The sequence below is a fragment of the Schistocerca piceifrons genome, chromosome 3 (genome assembly GCF_021461385.2).
Source record: "Schistocerca piceifrons isolate TAMUIC-IGC-003096 chromosome 3, iqSchPice1.1, whole genome shotgun sequence".
NCBI lineage: Eukaryota > Metazoa > Arthropoda > Insecta > Orthoptera > Acrididae > Schistocerca > Schistocerca piceifrons.
This window is the reverse complement of record NC_060140.1, coordinates 385,797,025-385,825,008: the sequence shown is the minus strand read 5'-3', so window position 1 is coordinate 385,825,008 and position 27,984 is coordinate 385,797,025.

Sequence of the window (27,984 nt, the reverse complement as noted above, 5' to 3'; positions counted from 1 at the left end):
AACTACTTAAACCTAAGGACAGCACACACATCCATGCCCGAAGCAGGATTCGAACCTGCGACCGTAGCAGCAGCGCGGTTCCGGACTGAAGCGCCTAGAACCGCTCGGCCACAACGGCCGGCAATTAGCATAACAAAGTAAGACAAAGCAAAGATGATGTTCTTTACAGGAAATGCTCAATATGTCCAGCATCATTCCTCAACAATAGCTGTAGTCGAGGAATAATGTTGTGAACAGCACTGTAAAGCATGTCCGGAGTTATGGTGAGGCATTGGCGTCGGATGTTGTCTTTCAGCATCCCTAGAAATGTCGGTCGATCACGATACACTTGCGACTTCAGGTAACCCCAAAGCCAATAATCGCACGGACTGAGGTCTGAGGACTTGGGAGGCCAAGCATGACGAAAGTGGCGACTGAGCACACGATCATCACCAAACGACGCGCGCAAGAGATCTTTCACGCGTCTAGCAATACTTTTTTTTGGTTCTAATAAAACCCCATGTCATTCCTAGCATGTGTGTCAATTTCTACAGATCTACATTATTCCGTGGTTTATTAAGTTTTTAAATTTGTACTGACTTTTTGATCAACCGGTATACTCAACACATTGCAGCGGCAGACGCTATAACACTGGCGTTCCGCTTCGCGGTGATAAGGTAATTATTGCAGCAGCAGCAGGTTGAGGAGTGGGAGTGGCTGGGAGTTGTGGGGATGCAATGTAGGAAGCGGCGCTATATTATTATTATTGTGGTCTTCAGTCCTGAGACTGGTTTGATGCAGCTCTCCATGCTACTCTATCCTGTGCAAGCTTTTTCATCTCCCAATACCTACTGCAACCTACATCCTTCTGAATCTGCTTAGTGTATTCATCTCTTGGTCTCCCCCTACGATTTTTACCCTCCACGCTGCCCTCCAATACTAAATTGGTGATCCCTTGATGCCTCAGAACATGTCCTACCAACCGATCCCTTCTTCTGGTCAAGTTGTGCCACAAACTTCTCTTCTCCCCAATCCTATTCAATACTTCCTCATTAGTTATGTGATCTACCCATCTAATCTTCAGCATTCTTCTGTAGCACCACATTTCGAAAGCTTCTATTCTCTTCTTGTCCAAACTATTTATCGTCCATGTTTCACTTCCATACATGGCTACACTCCATACGAATACTTTCAGAAATGACTTCCTGACACTTAAATCAATACTGGATGTTAACAAATTTCTCTTCTTCAGAAACGCTTTCCTTGCCATTGCCAGTCTACATTTTATATCCTCTCTACTTCGACCATCATCAGTTATTTTGCTCCCCAAATAGCAAAACTCCTTTACTACTTTAAGTGCCTCATTTCCTAATCTAATTCCCTCAGCATCACCCGACTTAATTAGACTACATTCCATTATCCTTGTTTTGCTTTTGTTGATGTTCATCTTATATCCTCCTTTCAAGACACTGTCCATTCCATTCAACTGCTCTTCCGAGTCCTTTGCTGTCTCTGACAGAATTACAATGTCATCGGCGAACCTCAAAGTTTTTATTTCTTCTCCATGAATTTTAATACCTACTCCGAATTTTTCTTTTGTTTCCTTTACTGCTTGCTCAATATACAGATTGAACAACATCGGGGACAGGCTACAACCCTGTCTTACTCCCTTCGCAACCACTGCTTCCCTTTCATGTCCTTCGACTCTTATAACTGCCATCTGGTTTCTGTACAAATTGTAAATAGCCTTTCGCTCCCTGTATTTTACCCCTGCCACCTTTAGAATTTGAAAGAGAGTATTCCAGTCAACATTGTCAAAAGCTTTCTCTAAGTCTACAAATGCTAGAAACGTAGGTTTGCCTTTCCTTAATCTTTCTTCTAAGATAAGTCGTAAGGTCAGTATTGCCTCACGTGTTCCAGTGTTTCTACGGAATCCAAACTGATCTTCCCCGAGGTTGGCTTCTACTAGTTTTTCCATTCGTCTGTAAAGAATTCGTGTTAGTATTTTGCAGCTGTGACTTATTAAGCTGATAGTTCGGTAATTTTCACATCTGTCAACACCTGCTTTCTTTGGGATTGGAATTATTATATTCTTCTTGAAGTCTGAGGGTATTTCGCCTGTTTCATACATCTTGCTCACCAGATGGTAGAGTTTTGTCAGGACTGGCTCTCCCGCGGCCGTCAGTAGTTCCAATGGAATATTGTCTACTCCGGGGGCCTTGTTTCGACTCAGGTCTTTCAGTACTCTGTCAAACTCTTCACGCAGTATCGTATCTCCAATTTCATCTTCATCTACATCCTTTTCCATTTCCACAATATTGTCCTCAAGTACATCGCCCTTGTATAGACCCTCTATATACTCCTTCCACCTTTCTGCTTTCCCTTCTTTGCTTAGAACTGGGTTTCCATCTGAACTCTTGATATTCATACAAGTCGTTCTCTTATCTCCAAAGGTCTCTTTAATTTTCCTGTAGGCGGTATCTATCTTACCCCTAGTGAGATAGGCCTCTACATCCTTACATTTGTCCTCTAGCCATTCCTGCTTAGCCATTTTGCACTTCCTGTCGATCTCATTTTTGAGACGTTTGTATTCCTTTTTGCCTGTTTCACTTACTGCATTTTTATATTTTCTCCTTTCATCAATTAAATTCAAAATTTCTTCTGTTACCCAAGGATTTCTACTAGCCCTCGTCTTTATACCTACTTGATCCTCTGCTGCCTTCACTACTTCATCCCTCAAAGCTACCCATTCTTCTTCTACTGTATTTATTTCCCCCATTCCTGTCAATTGCTCCCTTATGCTCTCCCTGAATCTCTGTACAACCTCTGGTTCTTTTAGTTTATCCAGGACCCATCTCCTTAAATTCCCACCTTTTTGCAGTTTCTTCAGTTTTAATCTACAGGTCATAACCAATAGATTGTGGTCAGAGTCCACATCTGCCCCTGGAAATGTCTTACAATTTAAAACCTGGTTCCTAAATCTCTGTCTTACCATTATATAATCTATCTGATACCTTTTAGTATCTCCAGGGTTCTTCCATGTATACAACCTTCTTTCATGATTCTTAAACCAAGTGTTAGTTATGATTATGTTGTGCTCTGTGCAAAATTCTACCAGGCGGCTTCCTCTTTCATTTCTGTCCCCCAATCCATATTCACCTACTATGTTTCCTTCTCTCCCTTTTCCTACACTCGAATTCCAGTCACCCATGACTATTAAATTTTCGTCTCCCTTCACAATCTGAATAATTTCTTTTATTTGATCATACATTTCTTCAATTTCTTCGTCATCTGCAGAGCTAGTTGGCATATAAACTTGTACTACTGTAGTAGGTGTGGGCTTCGTATCTATCTTGGCCACAATAATGCGTTCACTATGCTGTTTGTAGTAGCTTACCCGCATTCCTATTTTCCTATTCATTATTAAACCTACTCCTGCATTACCCCTATTTGATTTTGTGTTTATAACCCTGTAGTCACCTGACCAGAAGTCTTGTTCCTCCTGCCACCGAACTTCACTAATTCCCACTATATCTAACTTCAACCTATCCATTTCCCTTTTTAAATTTTCTAACCCACCTGCCCGATTAAGGGGTCTGACATTCCACGCTCCGATCCGTAGAATGCCAGTTTTCTTTCTCCTGATAACGACATCCTCCTGAGTAGTCCCCGCCCGGAGATCCGAATGGGGGACTATTTTACCTCCGGAATATTTTACCCAAGAGGACGCCATCATCATGTAATCATACAGTAAAGCTGCATGCCCTCGGGAAAAATTACGGCTGTAGTTTCCCCTTGCTTTCAGCCGTTCGCAGTACCAGCACAGCAAGGCCGTTTTGGTTATTGTTACAAGGCCAGATCAGTCAATCATCCAGACTGTTGCCCTTGCAACTACTGAAAAGGCTGCTGCCCCTCTTCAGGAACCACACTTTTGTCTGGCCTCTCAACAGATACCCCTCCGTTGTGGTTGCACCTACGGTACGGCTATCTGTATCGCTGAGGCACGCAAGCCTCCCCACCAACGGCAAGGTCCATGGTTCATGGGGGGGGGGGGGGGGCGGCGCTATATGTAGCCTTGAAAATTGCGTCTGCAACGGGGATGTACCGCAAGAAGTGAGCTCCTATTGAGTTTCTTTCGGCAGGAAATCAGAGAATTCTAGATATTCATAGGCACTTGCATGTCTACGGAGACATGGCAGTGAACAAAAGCAAAGTAAGTCGTAGGGCGGGGCTTCTGTCATCATCGCTACGAGGTTGAGCAAACCTGTCCGATCTCACGCTTGCCGGTCCGCAGCACACAGCCGTCTCTCTTGCAATGTTGGAACGTGCGGACTACCTTGTTCGAGGTGAACTACGGATCACAATCAAACACCTCGCTGCACAACTATACTTCTTTGTTTGTAGTGCTGATACATTTGTCCACCAGTTGGGGTCCTCAACGGCATGTGCCCGCTAGGTTCCTCACCCCTTAACAGAAGACTATAAAGAGCAACCAAGGACTCTCTGTGTGGAACTGTTTGCGCGTTACGAGGCTGGTAGTGACAATTTTTATGTCGAACATCGTCTCAGGCGATGAAACATGACTTTATCAGTGAGAGCCAGGAACAAAACGGCTATCTGTGGAGCGGCGCCACACGATCTCCCTTCCGAATAAAACGTTAAAAATCGATGCCTCAGCCGGTAAAATCATGGCGACGGTCTTCTGAGACTCTGAAGGGGCTATTCTGTTTGATGTCCTCCCTCATGGTGCAATTATCAACTTGGAAGTGCATTGTGCTACCCTCAGATGCAAACGAACTTCTCATTCTGCATGACAACGCAAGGCCTCATACAAGACTGCTCACCTGAGAGGAGCTCACAGAGAATCATTGTTCTTCCTCATCCACCCTACAGCCACGATCTCTATCTGTTTAGCTCAGTGATGGAGGCACCCCGCGGGAAGCAGTACGTGGATGACGGAAAGGCTATTGACGCAGCAAGGCGTTGCCTCCGACGTCGACCAATGGAGTGGTACCCTGTTGGTGTACAAGCCCTCCAAGTAAGGTGGCGAAAGCCCGTCGCATTGAACGGAGATAGGCATTAGTGATTCTGAACGGAAATAGGCTTTCATAGCCGAAAGAGTGGGGAAGAGTATGGTGTATTGGGATAGTGAATAAAACCAACTTGCTTAAAAAAAAAAAAAGTCTTGCAATACATATCGAACCTCCCTCGTTTATTTTCGTAGTCTTCACAATTTTGTTATAAAAAGAAAAATTGATCTGCAGCTGCAACACCCGTGTTCTTCGATCGTATAAGGATTAAATGTAATGCACATAGGTCAGAAATCAGCAAAAATACCTTTAAAAAGTAAATAAAATACAAGCAACATGTTCAGTAGTCACAGAAGGAAATACGACCCGTGGGCACTACAAATGTAGGAAATGAAGATAGACAAACTTCCACATTAAGTACCGTAAGTATTGAATGGCAGATTCAAACCATTCGGTATAGACACGACAAACAAGAGGACGTTTCACTTAAGGTTCATTGTTTAAATTCCTAGAGCGCACGTTCCAAGAAGACTGGGGAAACGTATTGCTTCCTCCCACATATGCATTGTAAAATTACCACGATGAGAAAATCAGATATTTACAAAGGCTTACCGACAATCGTTCTGTCATATATTCCATTTGCGAACGAATCAGGGAAGATGGACAAGACACCGCTACCAGAAGTGCCCTCTGCACAGACCGTAATACATCTTGTACACACGAAAGTTACATGTAGGTGTAAGACGTACACGAGCTGAGTGTGAATATATAAACACATGTAAACAGAAAAAGTATTGTGTCAGTGCACTGCAGTATGCTTAAATTCCAAAACACCTGTGTATAGAACAATGGATGAAAGAGACTTGGGAGTCAACAGATCACTAAGGAAGCTTTAAATAACGCGAAACGTGTGTGGTGCAAATAACGCATCATACATTCGTAAAACTCCCTTATTTCTTGTACCGTACAATTGCGACTGCGGAAGAGATAACCTAAAAATCAAAGAGACGACTTGCAAATGTTTGTGTGTTGCAGTACCACTGAACACTAACGCGCTGCTTCCCGATCGGAAAGGCGTGCCGGTCCCCGGCGGGAATCCGCACGGCGGATTAGTGTTGAGCTCCGGTGTGCCGGCCAGCCTGTGGATGGATTTTAAAGAGGTTTTCTATCTGCCTCGACGAATGCGGGCTGGTTCCCCTTCTTCCGCCTCAGTTACATTATGTCGGCGATTGCTGCGCAAACACTGTCTCCAGGTGCATGTACATCATCATTACTCTACCACGCAAACGTTTAGGATTACACTCGTCCTTGGGGGGTGGCGGGGAGGGGGGGGGGAAGTGGAGGGGGTCCACTGGGGGCCGAACCGCACAATAACCCTGGGTTCGCTGTGGGGCGGCGGTGGGGTGGGTGGACTGCTGTGGCCTGTTGTGGGGTTGCGAACCACTGAGGGCTATGGCGGGACGATGCCTCCCAGTCTTTTCTAGGTCCCCGGTTGAATACACACATACACCACTGAAAGTTACTGCACATACAGCTAAGACAAATGCACACCTGAATCAGACCATGAGAACCACTGCTAGCACTATCAGATCTCTAGAATGAATACTCACTCTGCAGTGAAGTGTACGCTGAATTAACACTTTCCAGTGCCGGACTGAGTCTCGAAGGTGGGATCTTTGCCTTTCGCGTGCAAGTGAGATACCAACAGAGCCATCCAAGCATGACTCACGTTCCGCCCTTATAGCTTTTCTTCCATCCATACCTCCCTCATCTCCTACCTTCCACACCTCAAAGAAGTTCTGCATTCTTAGCGGGACTGGCACCCCTGAAAGGAAGTTTCAAATCAGTGCTCACTTTGCTGCAGAGTGAAAATTCATACTGGAAACAATCTCCCAAGGCTGTGGCTAAGGCATGTTTCCGCAATGTCCTTTCTTTTAGAGGTGCTATTTCAGCAAGGTATGCGGGAGAACTTCAGTGAAGTCTGGGAGGTGAGAGGTGAAGTAGTCGCTGAAGTAAAGCTGTGAGATCAGGTTGTGAATCTCGCTTGGGTAGCTCAGCCGGTGGAGCACTTGCCCGCGAAAGGCGAAGATCCGAGGTTCGAGTCCCGGTCTGGCACGCAGTTGTAATCCACAAAGAAAATCTATTCCTGCTCAGTGGTTATCTGTTTTATGCAAGATTGATCGTCTGCACTCAGAACTAAAGCTGGACAGATGCTAATTTTTAAAAGCATAGAGTTGTACAAGAATTCAGTTTCTAAGTAGCGCTTCTGAAAGAATACACCAGCTGTACACCTTAAGTCTCAAAGCCACCTTGAGTCGATCAAGCTGCGATATGGTCTCAAATTGAAAATTGACCCGAATATAGGATAAATGTCCTTTACTTCACGTCTGTGGTCAAAAATTTTTTTGTCATCAGACTACCGGTTTCAGCCTGTGATGACTATCTTCAGATCCGTGTTATAAAAAACATGTCCTAACATACTGGAGCCGTAGTGGCATTGTCAAATGTTTTTGTAAAACAGATCTGAAGATGGTCATTATAGACAGAAACCGGGAGTCTGATGTCAAAATAATTTGTGACCATAGCCGTGAAGTAAAGGAAATGTAATCCACATAATAGAAAATCCAGCGACGAAGATTGCAAGGCCTGATCCTCCCCATCGCGAATGGTCAAGATTCAGCAGCAACCGAACGGGAAAAGGAAGACGTGGCTAGTCATTGAAAGAGTGGGACTGTGGTGAAAGTGCTGCGTGTGACTTTGATGCTGGAGAACAGACAGTAAAAGGCATACTATCTGCTTTAAAGTAACAGGACACCTATTACTGGACATCAATACGGGCTGCGTGTGCCGTTCGCCTTTATGATCGCTTGAACTCTGCTCGCGACACTTTCAGTGAGGAGTCTGAATGCGGAGGAATAGCAACACATTCTCCCTGAAGAGTCGAAACCAGGACTCTGGCGTCTGGAGGGAAGTCTACGTTCTACCTCATCCCAAAGGTGTTCTCTACAGTTCACGAAGGACTCTGCGCAGGTAAAGCCATTGCAGGAATGTTATTATCCACAATCCATTGCCTCATAGATGGTGTTTCACCACAGGGTGCGCTGTCATGCTGATGCAACCATCGTCTCCGCACTATTCCTCTACTGTACGTAGTATACGATGCTGTGAAATGTGTTCAATCTTTTATCCTTCCGCGTTAAGCATTACTTCTGGGGCATTATCAGGAGCACAGCCTATCACTAAATACAATATCATACCATAACACCATATGCTCTGTACTCCACTGATGGCCCTACAGCCGACCGGGATGGCCGAGCGGTTCTAGGCGCTACAGTCTGGAACCGCGCGACCCCTACGGTCGCAGGTTCGAATCCTGCTTCGGGCATGGATGTGTGTGATGTCCTTAGGTTAGTTAGGTTTAAGTAGTTCTAAGTTCTATGTGACTGATGACCTGAGAAGTTGAGTCCCATTGTGCTCAGAGCCATTTGAACCATTTTTGATGGCCCTAACACATGACGGCAGGTAATCGCTACAGCGAAAGTCTTCCGTCGGATTGCCACAGGCTATAGCGTGATTCTTCACTGTAAATCACAGCCGCTGTCCAGTGAGGTCGCTCTTCACACCATCTCAAACGTTGCTCAGCGCTGACTATAGAAATGAGTGGCTTAAGAGGAGCTGCTCCACCATCGTACCTCGTGCTTTTTTAACTCCCAGCGCAGAGTCACGTGCTAGATGGGACTGCTGGTAGTACTTTCGATCTCAGGAGTCATTCACTCCGCTCGTTTCAAGTGAGTTTTTACAACAACCCTACGCTATGCTGTACAGTGCATGTCGTTAGTACATAAGGTTAGTCTCGTCTTGGTTTCATAATAACATCACAGTCGACTTTTATAGCTTTAGAAGGAATGAAATGTCTCTGATGGGTTTGTTAAACAGGTGACATCCAATGAATAGCCTCGTTCTGGAAATTTTGAAACTTTCTAAGATCTTATGGGACCAAACTGCTGAGGTCATCGGTCCCTAATCTTACACACGGTTCGATCTAAGTTAAACCAACTTATGCTAAGGACAACACACGCACCCATGCCCGAAGGAGGACTCGAACCTCCGGCGGGGTAGGCGCGCGACCTACGTTCTGCTGTTACCGCTTCCCTGCTGACAACGCGATACTCCCCGCCTCCATTTATACTGGCGGGTGCTTCTCTTGTGACATGTCGTGGTCAATTCCGCATTATACAGGGTGTTCCATTTATCTTGACCGCCCTAAATGACTGTTTGTCCACATGAAAATTACAAAATGTTTCAAGCAAATGTTCTTCAGCCGTCAGGAGGACATTAATCAGCATGATTGCCTTCGTTGTAGCTGTTTCTTACAAAGATATGAACAGCGGTATGACTTCTTTAAATGGCACCCTGCGTTTTTTATTCGGTAATTCATTTCCTCTCCTAAAGACCTATTCAAAAATGTTTCACAGTGTACCATTCACTGAAACACAACGTTATTAATTACATAACACAACATTGACGTTGACGCTCCCAGCGCTTAGTGCAGGTACACGGGATAATGGAACGCATCCGCGTCCTGACGTTGACAGAGGACAAATGTAAACATAAGTAGAATGCACACCCGTCATTCCATCAAACTTCGTCAGTTGTGAGTTGTGTGTGTAGAATGTGCACAAACGAAGAGAAGATAGGAACGCTACTCATCTATGCGGAATGTAAGTTAGCAGAACAGTAATTGTAATACTGTTTTCTTATGTCCAGGTACATTTAGTACAGTAGTTTAGCCCTTTTAAATACTCTTGTGTAGAGTAGGCATACAGTAAAGGCTGTCCTTCCTAAGAGCTGCATGAACATAACGTTTTTTGTATTATTATTATTGTTGTTGTTGTTGAAGACAGGCGAAACGCTGCGCAGGCAGCGAAATTGTACAGAGAGCGATATCCTGACAAGAACCCACCTTTCCTGCGGATGTTTTCTCGTCTTGCTGCGACGCTTCAGGAAACGGGAAGTCTCAGCCCACGACAACGCAATCGCAGTAGCACTCGCACAGACGAAGCTGCCGAAGTTACTGTTCTCGCTTCCGTTGCTATGAAGCCACATGTGAGCACACGACAGCTTGAACACGAGATTGGGATTCCTGAAACCATTGTACATCGTATTCTTACACGTCACCGGTTCCATCCTTATCATGTACACCTGCATCAAGAATTGCATGGGAATGATTTCCAGAATCGTCTACAGTTCTGTCAGTGCGCACAGCAGAAAATCCTCGCCAACCCGAACTTCTTGTCGAATGTTCTATTTACTGACGAATGTTCCTTCTCAATCAAAGGACAGGTAAATACAAGGAACATGCATTATTGGTCCAGCGACAACCCACGACGGCTTAGACAGGTGGAACATCAGCGTCAATGAAGAGTTAACGTCTGGTGTGGGATGCTTGGAACTACAATTACTGACCCTTATTTCATCAATGGCAGTCTAAACGGCACAGCGTAAGCCGACTTCCTCAGACGAATTCTTCCTCCTCTTCTGGATGAAGTGCCGCTAAGAACCAGAATGCTTATGTGGTATCAAAACGATGGATGTCCAGCACATAATGCCTGGCGTGCACGTCGTGTTCTGAACCGAAGGTATCCTGCCGGATGGACTGGTCGAGAAGGAACAGTTGCCTGACCTACACCTCCTGATTTAAATCCTCTGGACGTTTTTCTTTGGGGATGCATTAAAGATGTTGTCTATCGCGGTATTGCAACACCTCCACAAGACATGCAGGAACGTATCGTGCTTGCTTATAATTCTCTTCAGTAGGCAACACTGGAAGCAGTGCACCAGTGTATTGGTGTCCAGGGTTACCAGTTTGAGCACCTTTGAATGTTCTACTCCTGGGCAAAGGTACAGGAGAGTCAAAGTAAATTTTGTGTTATGTTTCTACTTGGTTTTCATTTGTTTTCTGACAATTCCAGCTAGTGGACAAGTTTGTGATCCCGGGCTCAAAGTAAGTGTTGTGTTATGTAATTAATGACGTTGTGTTTCAGTGAATGGTACAATGTGATACATTTTTGAATAGGTCTTTAGGGGAGGAAATGAATTACCGAATAAAAAATGCAGGGTGCCATTTATAAAATTCATACCGCTGTCCATATCTTTGTAAAAAACGAAGCTACAAATAAGGCAGTCATGCTGATTGATGTTCCCCTGACGGATAAAGAACATTTGGTTGAAACATTTTGTAATTTGCATCTAGACAAGCAGCTATTTAGGGTGGTCAAGATAAATGGGACACCTGGATACTTTTTTTTTTTTTTTAAATCTTTATTCATTAAAACCCAATATCATACATAATTAACCCACCACCTGAAGTCATTAGTGGGTCGAACTTATTTACAATTTACATTTCAGCAGCATTTACTTTATCTGTTATATTCTATTGTTAATATTAGCTACAGGAAGTTAGTTTGATCTACGGGTATCTACATTATCTACAGGTATCTATGTGGTTTACTGTTAATCAATCATACTATCAACTCTAATCTACTTTACTACTAACATCGACATCCTGCAGCGTTACAGGTGTGCCAGTATGTAATATAAACCTACTGTTTTGTGGCCGTGCCCACCGAGCTAACCCCAGTGGGCATGCCCCTGGCACTGGGCTGGCCTTCAACAATCGCTGCAGGTCTAAGAAGAAAAATTTCCTACAATCTACTTCTACAACAATAGTAATAAATATTATAAGTCATAATTGGTGTGCTTTAGTCTTAGCCGGTATGGTCGCACCCTCCCCCTAGTCCTGGATGCGTCGGATCCCGATCGTCGTTGGCGGTCGGCCAGTACGCACCCTGGCGGAATGGGATGATGCGTTATGTCAAGAAATTTTGGATCCTATCTACTCGATCTCCCTTCTATATTCCCTTAGGATCTTGGCGGATACCTCGCTAGCCAGTTTATCAATGATGGTGAAGGTGGTAGAGTCCCTGATGAGATGAAAAGTGTCTGTATTAGGCAATGAGTTTCGTAAGTCCGCTGCAACGTCGTCGAAAAGCTGACACTCGTAGACCACATGATCCGGTGTGCCCACTTCGGCACCACAGTCACACGACGGTGTCGCTCTTTTCCCGAACCGGCAAAGTGAGGAAGTGCAGCAGTCCCTTACTTGGTTGGAAATGTTTCATCTCTAGTCTTTCCTGGACGTTTGGTAATAATTGGCGCGTTCTTCTTCCTGTCTCTTCCCCATCCCAAATTTCCTGCCAAAGTTCCATTCCCCTTCTTTTAATTGTAATTTTGTCCCCCACTCTGACCCCCATAATATCCATAGTTTTTTCAATTTTCTCCCTTTTTCACCCAGTACCATGCAGCCTGCCCTGATTTTTACATCGAGGGGGCATAGACCCATGAGTATCAGTAATGCTCCCCCTGGTGACGTTCTATATGCCCTCACTGATCGAAGTATCATGTTCCGCTGCACCCTCCTCACGGCCATAGCAGGAACGACCCTCGTGAGCCTGTGGGCCCAGACCCCGGACCCGTAGCCCACGATGGAGACTAGAATGGTATTATGATACAGCTTGATGAGATTTGGTGGAAGATGAAATCGTCTATGGCCGATGTTAATGAGATTGTTTAACACTTCTATTGCCCTATGTGTAGTTGCCTCGATATGTCTGGCAAAGCTCCATTTTTCATCTAGTATTACCCCTAGGTATCTAGTTTCTCGACGACGTATAACTGGCGTGCCATCCATCCTAACTGGATACTTTAGCTGATATAGTCTATTGTTGAGAACTCCTCGCTAGACGGCCTTGAATGTGATCTGAAAGACGTGTGAAATGACGCCGAGAGCTGCGGTATGGTTGTCACATTGGGACAACATCCTATACATTCATTAAGTATGTGCGAGGGGCATTCAATCAGTAATGCAACATATTCTGTTCTCAGTCAATTTCGCTTGAAAAAAAAAATGACTGTGGGATAATCGTGGAATATTCCCGCTTCAGCTCCGATAGTTTCACGAAGTTCCGATAGGTGGCGGCGCTATACGCACCCTTCGAAATAGCGTCTGTAACGGATGTGATTTCCAAGCAGAAAGCTGTCATTTTAAGTTCCCTTTGGAGGAAAACCAGAGAATCGCAAATAATCACAGGCGCTTGTATAATGTTTACGGAGACTTGGCAGTAAATAAAAACACAATGAGTCGTTGGGCGAGGCGTCTGTAATCGACTTCCATCTGTTCGGCCCAATAGAGGATGCCCTCCGTGGGGAGCAGTAGGTGTATGTTAACGAGATTACTGATGCAGCAAGACATTGGCTCCGACGTCGACCAGTGGAGTGGTGCCATGCGGGTGTACAGGCCCTCCTCCCAGTAAGTTGCTGTAAGGCCGTTGCACCGTACGAAGATTATGTTGAAAAACAGGGTTTTGTAGGCAAAAGAGCGGGGAATAATTGTTTGTGTTGGAATACAAATAATTGTATGGGAATCCTGAAAAAAAAAAACCAAGTTGCTATCAGAAAAGAATGATACATTACGTTATGAACGTCCCTCGTTCATACATATGTTTCCTTAGTTCCTTTATGTCTAACAATAGTAAAATATTTATTTATTGCAAGTTTCTGCTACCAGTCACTTTTCATTTTATGCTTAATCTAACATAACGTTTCGAACATGTTCTGTTCATCTTCAGGCGTTTATAAATACAAACATACATAGAGAAATGTTACTTAAAAATAAAGTCTTAAACTAGATTAATTTAGAACACTTTGTCCTTTGTTTTCTACTGTAGCTGCTAGTGTGGCATTTGGGGGGAAGGACGGGCTAGAAATCGAAATCAGTAATGTCTTTTGCTGGTTTTCTTCTTTGTGGTTGACTATGTATATCACAGCCTGTATAGGATGCAGATAGATTTGCATCAGTTGTACGTTACGAAAATAGTGTGAAAGGCTTTTATATGACAGTTGATCACTTACAATTTCATAATTAAATAATTATCCCACACAGTCACAGTTCAGATACGTAGCCATTATGGCTGATAATAATAGTAGAATAATAATAGCTGAAAGCTACGGGACGGCCCTGGAGGGGGAGGAGAGACACGTGTAATGCGAGGCCAACGACCTAGAGAGTCGCGGAAGCGCGTGGCCCAAAAACGGCGGTGTTCGGTGCTGGCTGTTCGGCGCAGTGATTGCCGCGGGGCGGGTCAGCGAGCGGAAGTCGTGCCCACTTGGCCGGAAACCGCCGGCCCGCAAAAACCCAGCCGAAGGCGCGGCAAAAACGCGCGCCCCGCGCCGCCTGCCTTCTAGCCGGCCATTGCGTCACGCCGCCTCGTCGCCTCCCCCTCCTGCAGACCCTGTCATTGTGCTTTCCACACCAGCTCCGTGTTCTGTGAATACCGCTCCCAGTAGATACACTGACCAGCTCTACACCTGGTGCCCATAGCGACTAGCTCATGACGTTCGCCAAAATTCGGTCAGATCTTGGTAATATTTCAAAGCGCTGCAAAGATACCGTTGCGATTTCCCTGAGAGAGGAGGGATTCTGTCCTCAGGACGGATGTTGAAAGTATAGCTCTTGTCCGATCTCCTACGAGCCATGAAGGGCGACGTCGTGATCCCATATTCCAAGATTTCCGGGAAGCTTAGCGATGGCCCGACCTTCCGGAATAGGTTCTCAGACATATGAATTCCTCGAAGACTTTATGAGTCATTGAACCCAGTCTCTTGTCCTGTGCGACGAGAGTGCAATACACACAAAAATGGTTCAAATGGCTCTGAGCACTATGGGACTTAACATCTGAGGTCATCAGTCCCCTAGAACTAGAACAACATAAACCTAACTAACCTAAGGACATCACACACAGCCGGCCGCGGTGGTCTGGCGGTTCTAGGCGCTCAGTCCGGAACCGCGCGACTGCTACGGTCGCAGGTTCGAATCCTGCCTCGGGCATGGATGTGTGTGATGTCCTTAGGTTAGTTAGGTTTAAGTAGTTCTAAGTTCTAGGGGACTGATGACCGCAGATGTTAAGTCCCATAGTGCTCAGAGCCATTTGATCCATCACACACATCCATGGCCGAGGCAGGATTCGAACCTGCGACCGTAGCAGCAGCGTGATTCCGGACTTAAACGCATAGAACCGCTCGTCCGCAACGGCCTGCACACAACACACACAAAACTAACTTCAGGAGTCCCCTTCGGATTATAGATAATGATCTGTCGTACAGGGTAAGCAGCAACGTGCACCTGTTTGGTAATGACACTATATTATACGGGTTCGTTTCCCCGCAGGGTCAGAGATTTTCTCTCACTCGTGATGACTGGGTGTTGTGTGATGTCCGTAGGTTAGTTAGGTTTAAGTAGTTCTAAGTTCTAGGAGACTGATGACCATAGATGTTAAGTCCCATAGTGCTCAGAGCCATTTTTTTTATATTATACGGGAAAGTGTTGTCACCGAGTGCTTGTAGGAGGATACAAGAAGCCGTGGGCCGAATTTCCATCACGTGTGACGAGTGGCGGCTTGCTAAAAATATGGAAAAAATATACGTTAACGCACATCAATAAGAGAAACTACTCTGTAATGTTACAATGCGTTATTAGCGGTGTGCTGATTGACACGGCCACATACATTAAATATCTAGGAATAAAGTTGCTAAGCGAAATGAAATGGAACGAGTACGTGTGGTGTATTGCGAATCCAGTAGGAGAGGGAATCGCCCGCTGTATTACAATGTGCTCTCCACCAAGACTGGTCCCGGCGGAGGTTCGAGTCCTCCCTCGGGCATAGGGGTGTGTGTGTGTGTTTGTCCTTAGGATAATTTAGGGTAAGTAGTGTGTAAGCTTAGGGACTGATGAGCTTAGCAGTTAAGTCCCATAATATTTCACACACATTTGAACATTTTTTTTCCACCAACACTGTACGGTTCAAATGGTTCAAATGGCTCTGAGAACTATGGGACTTAACATCTGAGGTCATCAGTCCCCTAGAACTTAGAACTACTTAAACCTAACTAACCTAAGGACATCACGCACATCCATGCCCGAGGCAGGATTCGAACCTGCGACCGTAGCGGTCGCGCGGTTCCAGACTGCAGTGCCTAGAACCGCTCGGCCACACCGGCCGGCCACTGTACGGTGTCTTGCGAAATATGTCTGTAAGGGTAAATGTAGATGTAGAAGTAGATGTACGTGTAGAAAGATCTGCTGTACAGCCTTATAAAATATTGAGATCTCAATTAGAATTTCGGTCTATCTGGAAAATTATAGGAAATTGTAGCATATCTACAAAGGAGACCGCCAACAGAACACATGTGCGAAACATCCTGGAGTGCAGTTAGGGGCCGGCCGAAGTATCGGTCGCGCGGTTCCAGACTGAAGCGCCTAGAACCACCCGGTCACAACGGCCAGCTTACACGGGCTAAACGAGAAAAGACAAAAATAGGGATAACGATTATGAGGAGGAAAAGAAATTGAGTAGTACACTGTACGAGAAGAGAATGAGTAATAAAGATGTACTAGAAGGAATGGTGACTGGGAAGAGGCCCAGAGGAAAAAGAAGCTATCAGTTAACTGACATCAAAATAAAAGCACAGCTACGAAACGGATGGCGGAAACCGATACTACTGGAGGATGCTGAAGCTGTAGGGCAGGCGGAAGACCACATCGCCAGCAGCAGAGCCTCCGTCGGTGCTTGCTAGCAGGACCGCAGCGCGGCAACGTTCGGAACAGCTTGGGAGGCTGGAGGTGACGTGAGAGTACTTTCGGAAGAAGGACGTCACGCTTGGACCTCGTTGCACATTACGGAGGAAACTGGCCGTATTTTTGTCGGCAGGGCGTGGAAGACGGCGTCCTGGCGGCTATTTCTGAGGCACCGGAAGCGATAACTTGTGGACCTTGCCGGCTGTGTATGACACGGCCCTGACGCCGCTTCAAACAGCTCGCGAGACGCTCCGCAGGCGTCGTCCGTCATCGTCTGACAGCCACGACAAGTGTTTACGGCTGCGCCGCTTGTCGTGCCGACGTGCTAACTACCGGCCTAGATTACGTACACAAACGATTCGTACCGAAACATTTATACCTGCTCAGGCCTCCACCAATCAGAGGGTGGTGGGTAACGATAGATGAGCCCGGTAATGCCGACATGACGCTGGGTCCCTCAGTTATGGTCGTTGTTGTAGTATTCAGTCCGAAAATTTGTTCGATGTAGCTCAGCACGCTAATCTATCCATTGCCCGACCCTCCATCTCTGCATATCTGTTGCAATCTACATCTGTTTGAGCTTGCTTTTATTGAGCTGGTGCATAAATTCGTACCATTTTCCCGCAAGTTTGATAAACACAACAGACGTATGTAACAGTGATTTTAGTCCAGAATGAGATTTTCACTCTGCAGCGGAGTGTGCGCTGATGTGCTTCCTGGCAGATTAAAACTGTGTGCCGGACCGAGACTCGAACTCGGGACCTTTGCCTTTCGCGGGCAAGTGCTTTACCATCTGAGCTACCCAAGCACGACTCACGTCCCGTCCTCACAGCTTTACTTCCGCCAGTACCTCGTCTCCTACTTTCCAAACTCCCTTCTTCCAGGAGTGCTAGTTCTGCAAGGTTCGCAGGGGAGCTTCTGTGAAGTTTGTAAAGTAGGAGAAGAGATACTGGCGGAAGTAAAGTTGTGAGGACGAGGCGTGAGTCGCGCTTGGTTAGCTCAGATGGTGCCGGCACGGTAACTCAGCCTATTCGGTCAGAGGGTTAGCTGCCCTCTGTAATAAAATAAATAAATAAAAAAAAAACTGAAACGGGTGTCTTGCGACGTCCGCCCCGAGCAGATACAACGAACAAAATGAGATTAATTTAAATAACGGTGGTAGAGCACTGCCCGCGAAAGGCAAAGGCCCAGAGTTCGAGTTTCGGTCCGGCACATAGTTTTAATCTGCCAGGAGGTTTCAGTGATTTTAGTCATCAATAATATATTCTCCTTCTCTATTTACAACAGTCCGCCAAAGCTGGCGTAACTTTTCGATCCCGTGACTGTAGAAATCACGTGGTTTTGAGGTGAAGATCTCGTCGAGCTATATTCGGGGCGCATTTTCATCTGGAAAAGAAGTTACATTAAGGTTGTTCGACAGAGCGGAAAAGGTGAAAATCTGAAGGCGCAAGATCAGGTGAGTAAGGTGGCTTTTCACAAGAGGTGAAGCCCCTCCACACCCACACCGGCGTGATGGCCAACTCAAAAAGTCTACTGCCATCTCTGCATAAGGGTTAGTTTTCACTAAAGTGAGGTGTGGGTTCTGCGATGTTTGCGTACGTCTGATTAAGGTTAACCATTAATACGCGCTCATCTGGAGATAGATTGGGTCTAAAGTCGAACGAAGGGTAGCGGTTTGAAGGGCACAGGAAAAAAAAAGTGCCAGGCCAGAGCCAAGGGAAAAAAACCTCTGCTATAGTTAGGTCGGATAGTAAGAGCAGCAGTGGATATCTTCCTGCCTGCGACAGGTCATGCAAGGGTAGGCTTTATTAGTAGTGAGTATCATGCATGTCGATACCTGTGCCGTTGTGCCTTTTTAATGACCTCCTACACAGTATTTTCTGCCAGTCTATCAAAATGGTTCAAATGGCTCTGAGCACTATAGGACTCAAAATCTGAGGTCATCAGTCCCATAAAGCTTAGAACTACTTAAACCTAATATCACACACATCCAAGCCCGAGGCAGGATTCGAACCTACGACCGTAGCGGTCGCGCGGTTCAGACTGAAGCGCCTAGAAGCGCTCGGTCACTCTGGCCGGCTCAGTCTAGCAGAACGCAGGCGGGCGTCGTGGTGGAGTGACGTCGCTTAACGCAGTCTCCCTGGCCGTTGTTCTTAGATTGCACCTACAAGACGTCTCAGTTGTACACAGTCAATGTCAGCAGTGATGTTTACACATCGGGGCGTTATTTAATTCGTACTACATCACACCGTCACTGTTCCACCAGAAACATAACATAATCTTTTATGGAAGTGCGCAGGTCTTTGAAAGTGGAGTTGCTGCTGTGTTTGGGCTCAACCATTTCTTTCTTTTCCTGACGTTAGCATAAAGGCATCATTTCTCGTCCCCAGCAACGATACAGATGTTGTTCGCAGCCGATAGCCGACGACCAGGCAGAGATGCACATATGGCTGATTAGTGTGATTTTGGCTTAGAGCATGTGGTACACATACATCCAGTTTTTGAAGCTTCCCCATTGCATGGAAATGTCGCGCGATAGTGGAATGATCACAGTTAGTCACATTTGCCAGTTATCGCGTACATTTACGTTGATCATTTTGGATTAATGAGATTTAAACGATCTACATTAAACCTCGTAGGTCTTCCTGAATATGTAGAGTCACTAATGTCAAAACGATCTTCCCTAAAACGAGAAAATCAATTCCTTGCTGTGTCCTGTAAAATGACAATTATCCCCATACATGTCGGAAATGTTTCTGTCTCCGCTGCTGTCACCCCTCTGCTGAATTTAAACAGTAGAATGTGTCGGAAATGTTCCGATTTCTCCACTGGACACTCCATTTTCTAGCGTCCACAGCTCCACTCACTATCTCCAGATGACAAAATGAAGATATGTAAACTCAAATAGCAACAGTGAACTACAAATAAAAAATGACAATTGATATATAAACCCATAGCAACCGGAATACCAACTTGAAAAACAAAAACGCTACGGATTTATGAACCAACCCGGTTGTAGTCAATACTTAGGCTCCCTCTACAATATTGTTGCCGATAGCTGGCCTTTGGCTGTGCTGCGGTGAGGACGCGCTGTTTGTGTTCCTGCCGCGGAGCGAGCGCTCGTGTTGTTTACATCGTACTCGGCCGTTTCGCGCGTGCCGTACTCAGCATATAGATCACTATGGCGCACCAATACAGAAAATCGACACTCAAATTTACGTTCCGCAACGAATTTGCACGGCCCAAAGCACTCGAAGTCGAACGATTTCTACGAGAAGAAGTTAAAATCCCGGCGACCGACATTCTCGGCACTCACTTGTCCATTCTGAGTAGTATCGTATATGTCAAGATCATCAACGACGCAACATGTGAACGGATCCTTCGGGACACGAAACAGGGCCTCCGTTTCTGCCATGCTGATGGCAATGTGGGGACTGTGCACGTCGATTATTCTGGCATGGGACTCTGCACGATCAGACTTTTCGAACATCCTTTCGAACTACCGACAGAGGACGTCGTGACAGCGCTGCGCCCCTACGGCACGGTCCATGACCATATTGCGGAAAAATGGACGCAATTCCAGACATATCCTGTGCTGAACGGCGTCCGCCAGGTCCGAATAGAACTTAAAAGACATGTACCTTCATATCTGAATATCTGTGGCTGCCGTGCCTTCGTCATCTACGATGGGCAACCGAAGACCTGCTCTGGTTGTGGGAAGGAGGGACGCCTCAGATCACTCAACTGCCGCTGGCTGACGCGGACCCGCCATCGCAGCCGACGCTGCTTCCCGTGACTTATGCAGCAGCCCTCACGACAGCTACCACTTCACCACGACTGCCGACATCCACTGTTGGGTCGCGGCTCCATCCTCCAATACAGGGCGATGATGACATACCCGTTCCACGAGCTACGGATTCAACTCAGATGCCACCGCCCCCGTCGACGGATAACAACAAAATGGTTCAAATGGCTCTGGGCACTATGGGACTCAACTGCTGAGGTCATTAGTCCCCTAGAACTTAGAACTAGTTAAACCTAACTAACCTAAGGACATCACAAACATCCATGCCCGAGGCAGGATTCGAACCTGCGACCGTAGCGGTCTTGCGGTTCTAGACTGCAGCGCCTTTAACCGCACGGCCACTTCGGCCGGCGGATAACAACATACATGACGATAACATGGCGGTAGACTCACTTATTGTGCCTACGGCTGCCTTTGTGCCGGAACGTCGTGAATCTTTGCCATCGTCTGACACAGAAGGACACACCAGGAAGCAACGTTCTCCGAAGCGACGGAAGCGGAGGCGTAGAGCAACTTCCGAACGGGATGCGACACAGCCTCCAGAGGACGACTACTCCACCTTCAATGACGACGCTACCACAGAGGCAGCCGCCATTTGCTGCAGTGTGGCACCACCGAACGGAACTGAGTACAAACCACATATATCTACAGTGACAAAATCGGATGCCGATATGCAGGACAGATGCTGCCCACCACCTTCTGGAGTGCAAGCACCCATGCCGTGTCCTGAGGAAGCTAGGGAAGCCGATCTTGCTTTGAGTTCCCCGACGTGGGCGGATGACCACGACGACGACGGAACCATGCAAGTTACGCCAACAGGGCCCACACCATTGGCGCCGGCTCTCTAGAAAGGACTGCAAGTGAGGTTTGGGGGATGCGGAGGCGTCAATACAGTCAGAAGCGCCATAGGTAACTCCAGTCTTCATGGATAACTTAACACCTGCGGTTCGGCAACAAGCTTATCGTATCGCCACGGTTAACCTCAACACGATACGAACGGCAGTGAAGATCCAGTTGCTGCGTGAGATGCTTCGTTCTTCGGATGTTGACATTGCCCTGGTGCAAGAAGGGTATACAGCGGCCCTCCCCGTTTTCTACGGTTATGTGACATGTGTCACCGGTGGACCGGAATGGCAGCGGTACGGCAATACTAGTGCGCGACGGAATTGCCATCGAAGAAGTGACTTACCTTCCGTCAGGAAGGGGGCTGGCGATCACAGCACTGGGCACGCGCATCATTAACATTTACGCTCCATCAGGAACTGACCAACGCCGCGAACGATCGCTGTTCTACTCGGAGGATATCGCCCCCCTCTTTATCAGCCGCTTCGATCAATATATCTTCAGCGGCGACTTTAACTGTGTGCTCCACCCCAAAGACCAAGTCCCACACTTCTCGACTTGTCACGAACTTCGGCTCCTGGTTCGAGATCTGCTTCTCACCGACACGTGGGAGACACTGCACGGTGACCGTCCCGGGCCGACATACCTTACTAGTCACTCAGCCAGTCGCCTAGACCGCATTTATGTCTCACGAGCTCTAGCGCCGGGAGTATTGGACGCCGAACGTTGGCCGCTTGCCTTCTCCGATCATAGCGCTTTCATATGCACACTTACTCTACAACAGCAGCGGATATGGCGCAGCCGAGGACCCTGGAAGCTGAATGTGGCACATCTTCAAGCCCCGGAATGCCGTCAGATTATCGCCAACACATGGCTGGATTGCGAACGTCGTCTTCCCCGATACCCTTCGACTCTAGCATGGTGGGTGGGCTGTGCTAAACCAGCGTTTCGGCGTGTGCTAACACAATTCGGAAAAGATATCGCAGCTTGGCATCGTCACACATTGGACTTTTATTACACGATGCTTCGCGAACTCGACAGCCAACCACCATCTCCAAACCGACAAATGGAAAGCCGCCGAATTAAAGGTAAAATATTGTCTCTTACGAGGAAACGTTTGGAGGGGGTCGCAGTGCGATCGCGACGTCAAGACCGAGCGGAAGGAGAAAACCCGTCTACGCATCACATCGTGTTCGACAGCCACCGACGCCGACAGCAGCTGATCACGGACTTCGTATTGCCAGGTGGTAGGGTCGTAATGACAGGCGGCGGTTACAGAAGCCTTTGCAGATCACTATCGCCGGTTTTACGACGAGGTGAATACAGAGGACGAGGAAGCGGACGATCGCGACATACCGCAGCACGTGTCGCGCACCCTCGACAATGCAGCAGCGGCGACGCTGTTAGGTGGAATTACACGGGACGACATCGAGGACGCGCTTAACAAGGGAGCACTCAACAAATCTCCCGGGTCAGACGGACTACCGCTCGAGTTTTATCGGACTTTCCGCGATCTAATGATGCCCCGATGGATCATCATGTACCAAGAACTGATGACCCACGGTTCCCACGTGCCACTTGCATTCGTGGAAGGTCTCCTTATACCGATACACAAGCCTTCCAGAGGTCGGACGGTCGAGGACTACAGGCCAATTACAATGCTCAACTCGGACTATAAAATCTTCGCCCGAATACTCGCCAGCCGCATAAAGAAGGTTCTGCCCCTACTCCTCTCAATGGAGCAAACGACACAGGGCGGAGTGACCAACATGCAAACGGCAACCAGCGAATGCAGGGATGTAATAGCCATCGCCACATCCTGTCGCCTTCGAGCTGCTCTGATCTCCATTGATTTCGACCACACCTTCGACAGAGTTGAACACAAGTTCCTTCTGTCCGTTATGGCCCGCATGGGCTTCCCGCCTGACTTTCTCGACATCTTTCAGCGCCTTTTCCGTGGAGCTGCATCCCGTGTACTGGTGAACGGACGGATTGCGGGTCCCTTGCCGATCCGACGGTCAGTTCGCCAAGGATGCCCACTCTCCATGATCCTTTACGCGATCGCACTCGAACCACTTGTCGGAGGATTGAAAAACAGGCTCTCGGGCATGTCATTGAGGGATCACACCTTTCACTACAGGATATATTCTGATGACCTTCTATTACTTGTCCGATCTGGTGACGAGGTACGCTCGGTGATACAATGGATCAGTCGCTATGGATTCGCAGCGGGCAGCCTCATGGATGTGGCCAAGTCGGCAGCGATGCCCATTGGGAGAGGTCTACAGGAGGACGCTTTAGCCCCACTCCCACTAGTTAACAAGATCCGGTTCTTGGGCATAACATTTACACAGAATGTGCGCCGCACGGCTGCCATGAACAATGCACGATTACTACAGGCAATACGCACGGAAGTTCGCCCGAACTTCGACGGATGGACCTCCTACAGCGTGTGGAATACCTCACCCTTCACGTGGCGACTAAGATGATCCACATGGCCCAGGTCCTACCGATATCGACAGCGATGGCACACAGACTGCAAGCAGCGTTTGGGTTTTACCCTACCGCCGGACACCTATTCAAAGTCCACAACGAAACACTCACCTTCCCTCCGCGTGATGGCGGACCGGGACTTATAAATGTACGAGCGAGAGCTACAGCGTTATACTTGTGCACAATGATGAAATTGTGGACCCACAAAGATGCTTCCCTTACGGGACGTCTGTTAGAGGAATTGCTGCCGGCGTCTCTTCTGCCACCTGTCACAGTTGCGCACATTACACCCTCACTCTCGCACCTCTCGGTATTTATTCTTGACTATAGTTACTTGCATCCAGACACACGTGGACACTCGCACTCCCAAGGCGAGAGACGTTTACAGACTGCTGCTAAGGTCCATCCCTCGCAATGAGATTGAGAGGAAGAGCCCTACGACCCTATGGCCTGCAGTGTGGAGAGCGATCCAGAAGCCGTTCCTCCCCACGCGGGTACGAGCCGCGTGGTACCAGGTGGTGAACGGGAAGGCTGTAACACGACAAAGGCTGCACGCTGTTGGGATGACGGACTCCCCCCTTTGCCCACGTTGCCACCTCGTGGATACTGACGAACACCGTTTAACATGTGGATCGGCGTTAGATGTATGGCTGCTAGTGCAGAAGATCCTCGCCTGCTACCTACGTATCGCGCCGCGCACAATTGAGCCACGGCTCCTCCTTTGTCCAGAGGATACTTATTTCCCACCTGCGAAGACTCACGCTCTCACATGGTTTAAAGGCATGTCCATATACTACCTCTTTCGAGATGATGAGAAGATGGTGCTTGATTACTCGCAATTTCTCCAGGACAGTCATAGCACACTTGAGTGTACACCCCGATACCGACAACTATTTGCGAACTATTTGCGCAGTGTCTTCGATACCCCCCCCCCCCCCCCTCACAGTTGGGTAGTACCGGGCAGAGGATGACCGCCTTCATGGGGCTCCACACGCTGCGAAATGTTGTACCAATTTGGAACATGGAATCTGTACGCAGATAGGCCATGCACATGGAGTGGCGTGTGGGATTTGGTTACTTTTTTCTTTCTTTATTATCTATCATCACACTATTAGTTTCAAATTCTATTTCATAGTTTAGAAGGAACTCTTGTTCTGTTGTTGCTACGGATGTACATTCTAATTTTGTTTGTCGTAACTGAAAGACGCCTTTTTCCATATATAACAAAAAAAGGTTGGCAGAGAAAATAATTTACAATTACAAAAATTAAAAAAAAAATTTAAAAAAATTTTTTTTTTAATGGTCAGCGCGGCAGAATGTCAATCCTAAGGGTCCGGGTTCGATTCCGGGCTGGGTTGGAGATTTTCTCCCCTCAGGGACAGGGTGTTGTGTTGTCCTAATCATCATCATTTCATCCCCATCGACGCGCAGGTCGCCAGAGTGGCGTCAAATCGAAAGACTTGCACCCGGCGAACGGTCTACCCGACGGGAGGATCTAGTCATACATCATTTACATATAATTCCTGATGCCTCATGACGTGTTCTATCAACTAATCCCTTCTTTTAGTCAAATGGGGCCACAGGTTAAGTCCCATAGTGCTCAGAGCCATTTGAACCATTTCTGAACTCCGTGTAACACAAACACATTCCTTATTTCACGTGTCCTTTCAACCTCTATATCTAAATGATTACTCTGTAACTGACATTTACTGTTTACTTGAGTTTCATAGAAGCATGCTACCAGAAAAAAATTAGCACGCCTGGAAAGACAACGTCGAATTGAATCTGAAGAAATAATCGCTTTAAACCGCATGAGCGTCTAGGAAAGTGATTCCAGTGGTGGTTTCCCTATGTCTTCCACTGATGATGACGAAATGATAATGAGGACAACACAACACCCAGTCCCTGAGCGGAGAAAATCTCCGACCCAGCGGGAAATCGAACCCGGGCTCCTTGGCGTGACAGGCCGCCGCCTTCACCACTCAGCTAGATGATATAACAGATGTACTGATAATCGCTTCAGCGTCGTCCGCCAACAGATGGAGCAGTGACATATCTACCAGACCGCCGTCCGTCTTTACCCCTTCATAGGTAATGCTCACACTCAAAAGGATTAGTGTGTTGCAAACGTGTGAAGCAAACAGACAACCATGTCACGGAGACGCACTCGTGCTTCCTACAGCCAACTCAGCGAGTTTAAAAGAGGTAAAATTGTAGCCTTCCGATTGGCAGGATGGTTCTTTCGGAGAATTGCCACCCAAGCAGGAAGTGTTGCGCCTGTCGTGCAACGATGGTGGTATCTCACACACACAGAACGATGTTCTGGACGTTCACGCAGCATAGGCGCCCGCCAGGATCGTTGTACTGTAAGGGCAGGAGTGGCAGATCGATAGTCTCTAAATTCGTTTGATTAATTGTGTAACTGAAATCTTTTTAATACTCGTGTGAAGGATCCCATATTTTCTATTTATTTTCTATGATCAGTTGCTACTTTTCACACCATGCAAATATCTTGTCTAAATTATTCTGCGTTCATCTCAAAATCGATGTCTCATAAGCCTCTAAGCATTTCTTCTCTTTCCGCCTCAGCGTCTATGTTTCAGCATAACAAAACTCAATACAAAACGCTTCACCAACCTATTCCTTAGTTGTTTATTTAACAGAGTTCAGATAAATACCCACTCCTCTAAAATATTTCTTTTGTAATAGCTATAGTTGGTTTTGTATATCTTGATTACACGTCATTTTACTGGATAATTTTCACCTCAGAGAAATGAATTTATCAACTTGTTCTAACAATTCATCACAAATTTGAACTTTTATCTTCCATGATTGCCTTATAAAAACGATCGCCTTACACTTTTTCACATTTATTTTCATTACATGTCCGTAAGAGCTGGTGTTTAGTTCTTCTAACATATTGTAAATCGTCTTTTATTTACAATCAGTGATATGATCTCATTAATGTACTGCATTTACTCTGTTATTCATCCTCCTATTGTCTCAGGTATGGACTTTTCTTTTTTTTTCCTTTCTTTCAGTGGAAACGTAGCTGCTATTTTGTTTCGTTTTATTCTTTAGTATAAATTGCTGTACACAACGAAATGTCAAAAGAAGCTTGCATAAGTCGGTCGATGGTGCACTTTGCGCGATTCTCTTTTTGAGCTGACGCGCAGCTAGATGGTAGTAACGTCTGTCTGCTTTCTTTGCAGTAACGACTAATCAGGGCTTGACAGCAGAGAGTTTGAACGGTCTCTTTTCTACTTTAACACTGCTGCTGAATTTTCAGAGCTGGACGGAAGTCTACTTAGATGGTACCACATGCTGCTTTAACTGGTGACGTCACGCGATACTGTGGCAGATAGAGAATATTTTTCTATTATATTCTTCTGAATTTTCATTCTACTTCTGATATTCCTTCCACGTAGATCAGTGTGCTCCACACTATACGATATACAGTACACAATTTATTTGGCCTTAACAGCAAATGTACTGGTTATACTGTTGCATTTGTACTCTGTGGACAGGGCGTAGCGAAATCATTCCTAATATTATTTATTTTGAAAATCAATATTAAAATAATTCCTGCCACGTAACCGATATAACAGACTGTTTAAAACTAAGGATGTTTCTTGAGTATTTGCTTACAGTGTGGAAGACTTTGGTAGGGCTCTCCTCGCTTGACGCCTGGACAGTGGTTTATGATCCTTTTATCCTGTTACTATTTGATCAAATTCACGCACTTTTTGTCGTTCCAGTCTACGAAACGCTCTTTCCAATGCCAATGAAAGAAGCATATCATTAAATTAAAAATATAAGTCCGTGCCAGAAGCTATAAACGTTAAAATCACGTGATTACGCTCCAGAAATTGCCCACACTATTTACTACAGCATAGTGTAAGTCACACATGGAAATATTTACTTGTTTTCCATACGGTCGAACTGGCCTGCCTTTGCTCGTCCATCCTGCTGCGTTCACAGTATCGAAAAAACGGGTTTGAGTGACCGGTAGACATCACTGCCGTAACAGCATGGCGTGTACAAGCTGTAATAGCAGTCCTGTGAAATGATCATTCTGTCCCGTTCGCATTCATTTCATTCTCTTGCTGATATTGCGCCCTTTGACCTCTGCAAGGGATACT